The 13,197-nt window shown below is 39.0% G+C and overlaps 3 pseudogenes; 2 read left to right on the plus strand and 1 right to left on the minus strand.

Annotated features, from left to right (window-relative positions):
• Positions 1-266: 266 nt before the first annotated feature.
• LOC143663577 (cAMP-responsive element modulator pseudogene) lies at positions 267-434 on the minus strand (annotated as a pseudogene).
• A 9,035-nt stretch (positions 435-9,469) lies between these two features.
• LOC143663380 (membrane protein FAM174A pseudogene) lies at positions 9,470-10,078 on the plus strand (annotated as a pseudogene).
• A 293-nt stretch (positions 10,079-10,371) lies between these two features.
• LOC143663381 (ATP-dependent RNA helicase DDX18-like) overlaps positions 10,372-13,197 on the plus strand; it is a 28,896-nt pseudogene continuing 26,070 nt past the window's right edge.

Here is a 13,197-nt window from a genome sequence, read left to right on the forward strand (position 1 = left end):
GGCAGCCCTCACAGTTCCCTGTGGCAGAGCCATGGCAGGAAGGTGGTCTGGTAGGTTGACATGCCACCTACCAGGTGTATTGCTTCCTGCTAGTCTAATATATGCTACTCAGGACTGCTGAGGTAGCGATGTTAGGGGATATTCCTTCTTCCTCGGATTTTTCTTCTTCAATCTTGGGTACATCAAGCACATCAGAGAAAAGTTCATTGAGTATTTTCTGTAAGAGTGTCTTCGTCAAAGGATGTCTCTATGTTTATGAGACTCAGTTACACCTTTGGATTCTGCAGACTCATCAGTCTCTGCCATTGTTGCTACCTGAACTAAAGTAGGAATTGAATTTTGACCCATTTGAGTATGCATCTGAGTGGATTTGCTCTCTGCCATAGAATCTGTTACACTTCATCCTGCTGGGATTCGATTGTTTCCGTGGCCATTTGTCTTAGATTTGTCTTAATATATACATTTTTCCTGCCACATGTGCTCATTATGAAGGCATTTGTAACCAAGACTTTGCTCCTTCCCCATTTTCTTCTTTATTTATACCACTGCAATGGGTTTGTGTAGTGGACTTTGTCACTGATTACAGACGAAAGAAGATGAGATGCTGTCCAGCCTGATAATAGTTTTGATTCCAGCTTCTAATTGAAGGATATCTTTGTTTCTAGGGAAGAAGTGATGACTTCTATTCATATCCTTTAAATGTAAAACACTAAATATACAGTAATTCTGGTGATTTGGGTTGCTTAAAGTTGGAGCTACAGGGGTGCATTTTAAAATCTAACCTGGTGTGTGACTTCTATACAATCACCTTGAAGGTTGACTTAGGAGAAGGAAAGCAAAACAAGTTTCCTTCAAGCTCTCAGGAACTGGTAAAAAAGATTGGTTTCTCCCCACTAAATGGGACATGACCTGGGGATGAGCTGGGACCTGGCATCATGGGAATGAGAAAGTCTTCTTGACCAAAAGGGGAAAAAGAGAAATGAGGCAAAGTAAGGTCTTAGTGGCTGAGAGATTTCAAACAGAGTTGAGAGGTTATCCTGGAGGCTATTTTTACACATTATATAAATATCCCTTTTTAGTTTATGGCGTATTGGAGTGGCTGGAGAGAAGTACCTGAAACTGTTGAGTTGTGTTCCAGTAGCCTTGATTCTTGAAGAAGGCTGTATAATCTTAGCTTTTACAATGTGACTATGCGATTGTGAAAACTTTGTGTCTAATACTCCTTTCATCCAGGGTATGGACAGATGAGTGAAAAAAAAAACATAAGGATAAAAAAGTAAATAAATACTAGGGGGAGAGAAGGGGTAAAAATTGGGTAGATTGAAATACTGTGGATCAATGAGTGGAAGGGATAAGGGGTAAGGAATATATGATTTCACTTTATTTTTGTTTTTATTTCTTTTTCTGGAGTGATGTAAATGTGCTAAAATGATCATGGTGAAGAATACACAACTATGTTATGATATTGTGAGCCACTGATTGCATGATATGGTTGGACTGTACCTGTGTGGATGTTTCTCAATTAAAATATTTTTTTAAAAAAAGAATGGTTTGGCTTCTATAACTATTTATTAAAATGTACTTGGAAATTTATTGCTTTTTATATATGTTATATTTCACAATAAATAAAATATTAAAAAGAAAAAAAGATTGGTTTGGGCTTCAGAAATACACATCACACCACATAATGAATGGAGCTGTAAAACTTTATAATTTATGTATGAGGATTATATTTATTAAAATGCTCTCAATGCCTTAGCATACCACATCATGGAAGGCTATGCAAAAGCTAATGTGTGTGGGTAATTGCATCCCCCGAGGCACAGGAAACAGGCACAGAGAGGTTGCATATTCAGGTTCTCTTAGCTAATCACTAGGGAAACCAGGGCGTAAACCAGGGACTGATTACCTGTCAATCCCAGAGTTTACCAAACCTGTCTTTGATCTCCACTCCTATAACTTTGGGCAAAGGACAAATATAACTATTTGTCTCAATAACTTTGGGCAAAGGAATTACTCTCTCCTACACTGATTGTTTCATGTTAAAGTAGACCCTGGGTGAGTATGTCTGGGAAAGGCTTGATGTCTAGAAGATTCCATCTAAGTCGCAGGGTCTCTCCTTCACTGCTCTCCCTGGCTGTCAGTGACACACAACCTCAAAGAAGCATCATCCACTTTGTTTTCCAGGTGAAGGCAGTTGTGCAACACAGAGGCCCATGCCTCCTCAACAAGTGCTCTTACCCAACATCTTGGACTTGTGAAAGATCCAAGTTCAATTGTCATACTCCTTACATTGTTACTAGTCTCTGGTGATAAAGGTGACTTCAGTGCTTTCAACAGACAATAGCACCTGATGCTAAGTATCTCCCCTTTAAATGTGAATGTCAAGTTGAGGAATCTTTAAATTATTCACATATTCTGTATAATACTTGGTCTGTTTTAAAGGCCCAGGAATATGAAAAAATATTCATGTGTGAAACTAGTGTGATAATTTTGTGAAATGTATACACATTTATGTTGAGAAAAGATGAGACTATAATAACTAAGAATTTACTTAGTTTTCATAGGAACTTGGTTTATTCCCATTTTACAGAAAGCAATTTACTTAATATACTAAGTCATAGAGAAACTCCAGCAACTTCTTCAAGGACACTCAACTGGTGAGTGATGTTGCTGAGATTCAAACTCAAGCAGTCCAGTTCTACAAGCAGCCCGCAGTATTAAAGAGTATCTCTGGGCAGAGGTGGACCTAACAAAATGAAAAAAGTATAAGCTTTACAGCTTCACACTTTAATGGCCCCTTTCAAGATCCTGGCTTTTGTTCCTTGTAACATTTGGGATTAGAAGATATTTTGTATCTTGAGTCTCAAAAACTGGGATCTGACCTGTCTCAGGAGATTATAGGTGATTTAAGTTTATATTCTCATTCCCCATTGTTTTGGGTTGTTAAAGCTGCCTGAATGCAATATCCAGAAATGGAAAGGCTTTTATAAAAAGAATTTATTGACTAATAAGTTTACAGTTCTAAGGCCATAAAATGTCCAAACTAAGGCATCCAGGAATAGATACACTGACTCGAGAAAGGCCGATGGATCCAGGACACCTCTGTCGGCTCGCGAGGCATGTGACTGACATCTGCTGGGGGCTTTGGCTTCTGGTTTCAAATATCTTTCCCTGGTTTCAATCAAGACCCACCCTGAATGGGCAGAATCACATCTCCATCTAGTAAAAAGGTCACACCCACAATTGGGTGTGTTACATCTCCAAGGAAACAATACAAAGTTTCCACCCCACAATAATGAATCAAGATTAAAAGAAGCATGGCTGCCCCCACAACATTGAATCAGAAAACAGGACATAGCTTTTCTGGGGTACGTTAAAAGCTTCAAGCCAGCACACCCAAATTTTCTAAAATCACTATATTACTTTATAATAAAAAAGCTTAACTTTTTTTTTCGAGGAATGAGAATACTGTAATGAGCTCCTGCTGGTTAATTCTAGCTTACTTTCATGTTCTTCAATTTTGTAACTGAAGTCAGTGCAGTTTATTTAGTCATGTGTTTTCTAAAAAGCCTTCAGCAGGCTTCATTATAAGACTCTTCTAAAACTGAAAATATTATCATCCTTATGGCTAAACCTGAACTTCTTTGGAACATGGCATGTACCTTACAGTCTTAAATGACTTGGCATTGCTAATCTGGCAGGGTTCCTTTCATTGTCCCTTGAGTGAAATGTTCTTATTAATTCATCTGTACAATAACGTTAAGTCATTCACCTGTTTGATTTCTTGACTGGCCCTGGCATGCCCTAAGGAACAAGATGTGGTTTGGCACAGCAGTCAAGTGTGGCTGTGACTTGAATTTGCCTCTGTTATCAAGATTGCCTGGTGTAAAACCTGGGTTTCAACTTTCCATTTGTAGAGTGGAAATGATAGGAACTCTGGCAAAGGATTATGTGGTTTAAACTAAGATAATGCACAGAAGGCTTAGTAAATCAGAAGCACACCTTGAGTAATTATTTTCTATGCTTTTTTTTTTACATGGGCAGGCACTGGGAATCGAACCTGGGTCCTCGGGCATGGCAAGCAAGCACTCTTACCTGCTGAGCCACCGTGGCCCGCCCTAATTATTTTAATTTAACATAAACTGTTGATAGAGTTGGGGAGTGTGGGTATTTGAATCTTTTTAAACAAAGGGGAAAGAGAGTAAGAGACATCCCAAAAGAAGAAATACTATCGATGATGTTTCCTTCTACTGTAAAATATCTAGATTTGGAACATTAAAATCAGTTGATGGTTTTCTTTTTCTGGTTATGTTTGCAATCAATTCCTTAAATTGATTCAAAATCAAATTATATACCAGTGTGTCACCCAACTCTAGTAGAAATCCAATGCTTTTCAAAATGTTAACTGTCCTCTAAAAGGCAGTGAATTTTTTTTTTATTAATTAAAAAAAGAATTAACAAAACAATTAGAAATCATTCCAATCTACATGTACAATCAGTAATTCTTAATAACATCACATAGTTGCATATTCATCATTTCTTAGTACATTTGCATCGATTTAGAAAAAGAAATAAAAAGACAACAGAATAAGAATTAAAACAATAATAGAAAGAAAAAAAACAAAAACAAAAAACCTATACCTCACATGCAGCTTCATTCCGTGTTTTAACATAATTGCATTACAATTGGGTAGTATTGTGCTGTCCATTTCTGAGTTTTTATATCCAGTCCCGTTGTACAGTCCGTATCCCTTCATCTCCAATTATCCCTTCTCTTTTTTTTTTTTTTTAATTAACGGAAAAAAAGAAATTAACCCAACATTTAGAGATCATACCATTCTACACATGCAATCATTAATTCTTAACATCATCACATAGATGCATGATCATCATTTCTTAGTACATTTGCATTGGTTTAGAAGAACTAGCAACATAACCGAAAAAGATATAGAATGTTAATATAGAGAAAAAAATAAAAGTAATAATAGTAAAATCAAAACAAAACAAAACAAAAACCTATAGCTCAGATGCAGCTTCATTCAGTGTTTTAACATGATTACTTTACAATTAGGTATTATTGTGCTGTCCATTTTTGAGTTTTTGTATCTAGTCCTGTTGCACAGTCTGTATCCCTTCAGCTTCAATTACCCATTGTCTTACCCTGTTTCTAACTCCTGCTGAACTCTGTTACCAATGACATATTTCAAGTTTATTCTCGAATGTCCGTTCACATCAGTGGGACCATACAGTATTTGTCCTTTAGTTTTTGGCTGGATTCACTCAGCATAATATTCTCTAGGTCCATCCATGTTATTACATGGTTCATAAATTTATCTTGTCTTAAAGCTGCATATTATTCCATCGTATGTATATACCACAGTTTGTTTAGCCACTCTTCTGTTGATGGAGATTTTGGCTGTTAAAGGCAGTGAATTTTTGAATTTCAAAAAAACTAGGATTGATACATTATAATTAACTAAAGATCATAGTTTATTCAAATTTCCTTAGTTTTCACCTAATGTCTGTTCTCCATTCCAGGATCCCAATCATGAGATCAGATCTGATTTAGTCATTATGACCCCTTTAGGCTCCTCTTGAATGCGACATTTAGACTAAAGGGCAGTTTTTTAATCCACTAAAAATTTACTAATAGATAATGGTGATAATTATGACCACATAACCCCCCCCCCCCAAAACAAAACAAAACAAAACAGGATCTCACCTAAAAGAGTCAAGCCCCAAAGCTCCCTGTAGGAGGTGCTTTGGAAATAGTTCTGGTGAATTGTGTTTCTCATCCACTGAGCCTGTAGGGCAATGCATGGGCTTGATTTGTTCAACTAAAACCAATTATGTGGGTCCAGGGTGTGGCTTTGGCCTTGTTTCCTGACAATTCTGCTTGCCCTAGGTTTCCTGAGGCTATACTTGATGAGGCAAGGATAGCTCCGCTGGGTGCCTTCGACAACTCAACCCCTGTAAACCTTGATTTTTTCATCTATTAAGTGAGGCCAGTATCTGCCTCATATAATTGTTGGAAGAATTAATTCTTGAATATTTTGGAAGTTTTTGAGGATGTGCCTGGGATGTAGTATATGCCATTTTTTTTTTTTTTTTTTTTTTTTTTTTGTGCTTGGGCAGGCACCAGGAATTGAACCGGCTCTCGGGCATGGCAGGCGAGAATTCTGCCTGCTGCGCCACCATGGCCCACCCTATGCCACTGTTTTTGTTTTTGTTTCATTACCACCTATCTTTTGCATTCCTCTCTCCTTTTCCTGCAGCCTCAATCCCAAGGAACCAAGTGTTTTTTTTGGGGGGGCCACCAATAAACCAGCCCACATTATCTGAGATAATGCCCCATTTCCAAAACAAGTTTTCCTTAAAGTTGTTATCCTAAACCAGAGCTCCTAGATCATTGGTGCTTAGTTCTTTGCAGCGGGAGTGATGCATTCTGTTTCATATTAAGAACTGATGAATATAGTGTATAATCCCACTTGTAGGATATTGATTTTTTTAAGGAGGGAATCGTACGATTTATACTTTAAAGGATAACTTTCTAAGGACAGAGGAAAGATTTATAAGTCTGTTTGCTTTGCTGATATTAAAGTATTTCCAATCACTAAAAGAATCATTAAATGCCCCGTATTTGGATATGTGGGTGAATCCCCATTTCACATCCAAGCTCACAGAATAACGGGAAGACAAATGCTTTATTCAAAGCTATACTCATTATATCCACTAGGTGGTGGCATAGGAAAGCTTATGGCTAATTTTGTAGCTAAGTAGGATTGAATAAAATTCAGCTAGGAAAGTAATACCAACACCTCTTGGTGACTGAGGCCCTTTAAAGACAAGTGGGGAAACAGTGATCATAATTGGCAGACATTATAGTGTTATATATGGTGTTAAGCTATAAATTGGCTAAAGCCAGCCATGCAAATTGGGAATTGCTCTAGGGTCATTCATAATTTTGTTCAGGTTCTATGTTGTACCATAAAAATAAATTAAGATGAGCAGTATTATTTTGAAATCACAATCTCACTTTAAATGAATATTTCCTCTGCTATTATTCCAAATGTAACTGATTTGATATATCCAATTCTATAATCAATTATACATCTAGTAAAACCTTGCTTTCAAATCCATCTTAACATTAGAAAATAGTAGAAAAATTGTATATGTTAAATTGCTATATCAGACATTTAATAAAACATTTTCCTCAATACTCCAGTTAAACGATGTTAGTTCTATTTTCAAGTAGTTTCATATAAACTGGTTTAATCCTTCCATTAAGAGAACAAGCTGGGAGGGTGGTCAACATTACATTAACTGGTTGGGTGATATTAAGCAATTCCTTTTTCCTTAGGATCAGTATCTGCATTAAAAAAAAAGTATTTAATAGGCTCAAAGCGCATTAAAGACCCTTACCTCTCTCTGTGAAAGTATGTACCACAATCTCTGAAAGTATTTTTTTAAACTTTTTTGAAAAATGTTAGCACCAGTGGAATAAGAATAATTATTTATCAAGTCAACAATTTTAAGGGATAAATATCCATTTGGATATAGAAATCTTAATTCTATTTCTTTTTGGTCACAATTCCGACACAAAGACAACTTCAGAAGGCAGGTGTGGTAGTTAGGCTCAGGTGTGAACTTGGCCAGGTGAACGTGCCTAGTTCTGCTGCTGTGACATGAGCCAGTGGTACAACAGCGGTGAACCTCATCTATTGCTCATTATGTCTGCAGTCCGCTAGGAGGCATGCCTGCTGTGATGAATGGTGTTTGATTTAATTGGCTGGTGCTTAAATGAGAGAGCTCAACATAGCACAGCCCAAGCAGCTCAGCATACCTCATCTCAGCACTCGCAGCTCAGCTCAGGCCTTTGGAGATGCAGAAAGGAATCACCTTGGGAAAAGTTGTTGGAACTCAGAGGCCTGTAGAGAAGGCCAGCAGACATCATCCTGTGCCTTCCCATGTAGGAAAGAACCTCAGTTGGAAGTTAGCTGCCTTTCCTCTGAAGAACTAACAAAATAAATCCCCTTTTACTAAAAGACCAATCTGTCTCTGGTGTGTTGCATTCCGGCAGCTAGAAAACTAGAACAGCAGGTTTACTATGGAAGTGGACCATCAATTTTAGAGTTTTTCCATATTAAATTTTTTTATTTAATGGAGTTTTTTTTTTTGGAATAAATTTATTCTTCTCTCTGTGTGTGTGTTTGGTGTTTCAAAAATGTAAAAATCAGTAGGCCGAGCCCTCAATCTTGGGGTTTGCCCCAAACGAAACATTCCTGCAAAAGACAGGAATTTTTTCCTTTCCTTCCTTCCAAAAGACAGGAATTTTAAGCCTACTTAGAATTAGACCTAAGACTCACCCCCAGAGAACCTCTTTTGTGCTCAGATGTGGCCTCTATCTCTAAGCTGACGCCATAAGTGAACTCACTGCCCTCCCCCTCTATGTGGGACATGGGCGTAAACCTCCCTGGCAACACGGGACAGAAATCCTGGGATGAGACAGGACTGGGCATCAAGGGATTAAGCAAACCTTCTTGACCAACAGGAGGAAGAGAGAAATGAGACCAAATAAAGTCTCAGTGGCTGAGAGATTTCAAACTGAATCAAGAGATTGTCCTGGAGGTTATTCTTACACATTATATAGATAGCCCCTTTTTAGTTTATGGTGTATTGGAGTGACTGAAGGGAAGTACCTGAACTGTAGAGCTGTGCTCCATTAGCCTTGTTTGTTAAAGATGATTGTATAATGATACGCTTTTACAATGTGACTGTGAAAACCTTTTGTCTGATGCTCCTTTTAACTAGGGTATGGACAGATGAGTAAAAAATATGGGCAAAAATAAACAAATAATGGGGGAACAAAGGTTAAAATAAATTGGGTAGATAGAAATACTAGTGGTCAATGAGAGGGAGGGAGGGGGGAAGGGGTGTGTGGTATGTATGAGATTTTTCTTTTTTCATTTTTACTTCTTTTTCTAGAGTGATGTAAATGTTCAAAAAATGATCCTGGCAATGAACACACAACTATGTGATGATATTGTGAGCAACTAATTGTATACTATATATGGAATATTTGTATGTTAAGAGTTTTTGCATGTTGTTCTATTAATAAAATATATTTTATAGCAGGGAAGAATGCTGATATATATATATATATATATATATATATATATATATATTTAAATGTAGCAGAGAGCACTGCAACAGTGGCTCACTGGCACAACTCTCGCCTGCCATGCAGGAGACCCGGTTCATTCCTGGAGCCTGCCCATGCCAAAAAAAAAAAAAAAGAAAAGAAAAGGTGGGGGGAAAACGTAGCAGAGCTCTGCTTCCCGCCTCTGCCGGGCTTTAGTCCGTGATCTGATCACTTCTTCCTCTTTCACCATTGTGGCCGTGGTCTCTCCTGAGGCTAGGGCGGCCTGCCCTGCGGCTCCCAGGTGGTGAAAGGGCCACACCGAGGATGAAGGCTGCGGGCTGCGGCTGCTGCTGCTCCGGCCACCTTCTGGACCCCGCCCTCCGGCTACTGCCGCTGCGGCCAGCGCAGAGCCGGCCCCTGGAGGCGCTGCTGTAAGCGGCTGAGGCTGCGCGGGGTCCTGGGCCGCCGGACCAGGCAGCCGCACCGCAGCCGCACCGCAGCCGCACCGCAGCCCCACCGCTACCGCCCTGCAGCCGCACCGCTGCGGAACCGCAGCCCCACCGCAGCCCTACCGCAACCCGGCTGCCAGGTCGCTGGGGTTGAGGCCGCCGGACCGCAGAACGCAATAGCAGCTGCGCCAGGGCGGAGCCTGTGGCGGAATATCACCCGGGGAAGGAGGGAGAAGAGGCTCAGTGGGCGGCCGCCCGGCTGTGAGCCCAAACCCTGGTTGTCCCGACAAATCCTTGACCCAGCGGGCCCTGCTAATGTCGATGGTGCTGAGCAGGGTTTCGTGTACTTGGCCATCAAGACCGTCAGGATGAGAAGAAACCGAAGACAAGGAAATATGGAATTCCGGACACTAACAAAGAAAACATGGAATTGACACCTTTAGAACAAGGTGATGAGGATGATAACGGAAATGTTCTCATATAGATTGTGGTGGTGAATGCTTAACTAAGTGATTATACCGAGAACCATTGTCTGCGTAGGGTGCATTGCATGGCGTGTGAATGAAACTGTTTACGAAGTAAACAGAAAGATACAAATGCTGGAGAAGATGTGGCGACAAGGACCTATTCACTGCTGGTAGGGAAGTAGAATGGCGCAGTCCCTCTGGAGGGCAGTGTGGTGGCTCCAGAGGAGGCTAAGTATAGGTGGTCGTATGATCTGCAACCCGGTCATTCGATATATACCTAATTATTATGGACATTTACTCATCCGTGTCTATGGCAGCGGTAGTCATATGGCGGCAGTTGTCACGATTTGCAATGGATGGAGGTGGCCTAAGGGTACATGACTGGTGAATGAAAGGGAAACTGTGGTGTATACATAAAATGGAATATTGAGTGTCTGCAAGAGGGCGTGAAGTTGCAAAGCATGCCACTAGGTGAATGAACCTTGAGGACAATATGTTGAGTGAAATAAGCCAAGAACAAAAAGAGAGATATTATAATGCCTCACTAATATGGATTGAACTATAATATGCAAACTCAGAGAAAAAAATGAATTTGAGAGCATAGGTTATCAGGGGAAGGCTTATTGTAATGGTTCCTAGATTGTAAACTCTTACAGCAGTCACATCTATTCTGGAGTTGTAACTGTTATTTCTAAATTCTGAGATGCTGAGCTCTTTGTGTATAACTTGGTCATTGTCTGGAGCGTTGAGTGTCTGTATGACATCTGAGACTCAGAGCTAGAGTTCTGCAGCTATGAAAGTCACCATTACCCAATACAGCAACTGTTAAAAAAAAAAAAAAGTTGAAAAGGAGAACAGACTTCAATTAGAGATATGAATGAAGCCGATCTAGTTAGAACTAATGTAAATCAGACTAAAGGGTGGAGGATGATACTGCGTTTTAAAACTTCAACTTCTGTGTGAAACCACAGGAAGAGATATTTACTTGGTGCAAAATTTATATTTTGTGTAGCACACCATCAGTTTATTAAAAAAACATAATTACATGGAAACCTGAATAGAGAGTGGAGTGAAATCTTGGTTGGTACAAGTTAGTGTGATGCCCCAATATATCCTAGAGTAATTTGGGCAGGAAAAAAAAATTAGCAAAGTCCCCTTGAAGGACTGGGGGAAAATGTGGAAATATTGAACTTCCCCACCTGGGAAAGATATGGGGACCATTTTAATAAACTAAGCCCTTGATCTTGGGGCTTGCCTTTATGAGACTTATTCCTGAAAAGGAGAAGCAAAGCCTACTTATAATTATGCCTAAGAGTCACCTCTAGAAAACCTTTTTTGTTGCTCGGATGTGGCTTCTCTCTCTAAGCCAATTCAACAGGTGAACTCACAGTCCTTCCCCCTACATGGGACGTGATTCCCAGGGATGTAAATCTCCCTGGCAATGTGGAACAGGACTCCCAGGGACAAGCCTGGCCCTGGCATCATGGGATTGAGAAAGCCTTCTTGACCAAAAGGGGCAAGAGAGAAGTGAGACAAAATAATGTGTCAGTGGCTGAGAGAATTCAAATATTGTCGAGAGGCATTTCTGGAGGTTATTCTTATGCATTATATAGATATCCATTTTTAGGTTTTTTTTTAATGGATTAGAATTAAATCCATTTTAATGGAAGGGAAAAATTTTAATGGGAGGGAATACCTGAAACTGTTGAACTATAATCCAGTGGCCTTATTCTTGAAAGTCATTGTATAACTATATAGCTTTCACAGTGTGACCGTATGATTGTGAAAACCGTGTGATTGAACCTCCCTTTATCCAGCATATGAGCAGATGAGAAAGAAAACACAAAAAATAAATAATAGGGGGAATAAGAGGTATAGGATATTTTGTATATTCTTTTTTATTTTTATTCTTTTTTTTGAGTAATGAAAATGTTCAAAAATTGATTGTGGTGATGAATGCACAACTATATGATGATACCTGGACCATTGATTATATACTTTGGATGATTATATGGTTTGTGAATATATCTCAATAAATTGTGTTTAAAAAATAAAATACATTTTAAAAAGTCAAAAAATGTAGCAGATATTCTTTTTTTTTTTGAGAGGGAGGAAGGGAAGGAAAGACAGAGAGAAGGAAGGAAGGATAGAAGGAAGGAAAGGAAACATCTTTAAACATTTTCTTGTTTTATTGTATTTTGTTTGTTTGTTTGTTTTTTTACATGGGCTGGGGCCGGGAATCGAACCGAGGTCCTCCGGCATAGCAGGCAAGCACTTTGCCCGCTGAGCCACCGCGGCCCGCCCCAGATATCCTTTTTTAAGTATCAGAAATGATGAAAGAAGCAGTAGACTCCTTTCTAGACTCAAAAATTATATGACTTTTTAGAGTTTGTGGCCAAATCTTTTGTCTGATGCATTAATCCTTTCTGCTTTGCTATTCAGCCAAGAAGTATTTTAAAAATCCCTACAAATAGTAGGGCCAAGGGATAAGAGTTTTAGAGGAGACCAATATTATTATTATTTTAATGTTTATTGTGGTAACATACATACACTCTAAAATTTCCCATTTTAACCACTTTGAAATATACAGTTCAGTAGTATTAATTACACTCACAATATTGTCACCCACCATCCATTACCAAAACTCTTCCATCACTTCAAACAGAAATTTTCTGTCCATTAAGCATTAACAGCTCATTCCCCACCTCACCCCTAACGCTGGTATCCTATACTCCACTCTCCTATCTCTACGAATTAAAATATTCCAGATGTCTCATATACTGGAAATCATATAATATTGTCCTTTCATGTCTGGTTTATTTCACTCAATATGATGTTTTCAAGCTTCATTCATGATGTAGCATGTATCAAAACTTCACTTTTTTATGGCTGAATAGTATTCCATTCAATGTGCATGGAACCTTCTGTTTATCCATTCCCCTGCTGATGGACACTTGAATTGCTTCCAGTTTTCACTATTCTGTGTATTGCTGCTATGAATATTGGTGTACAAGTATCTTTTGAGTCCCTGCTTTCAATTCTTTGGGGGTATATATAGAAACAGGATTGCAGGGGTCCACTTTCTTTCTTTCTTTCTTTTTTTTTTTTTTTTCCTTGTGAATATCCAGTTTTCCCA

The sequence above is a fragment of the Tamandua tetradactyla genome, chromosome 19 (genome assembly GCF_023851605.1).
Source record: "Tamandua tetradactyla isolate mTamTet1 chromosome 19, mTamTet1.pri, whole genome shotgun sequence".
Classification (NCBI taxonomy): Eukaryota; Metazoa; Chordata; class Mammalia; order Pilosa; family Myrmecophagidae; genus Tamandua; species Tamandua tetradactyla.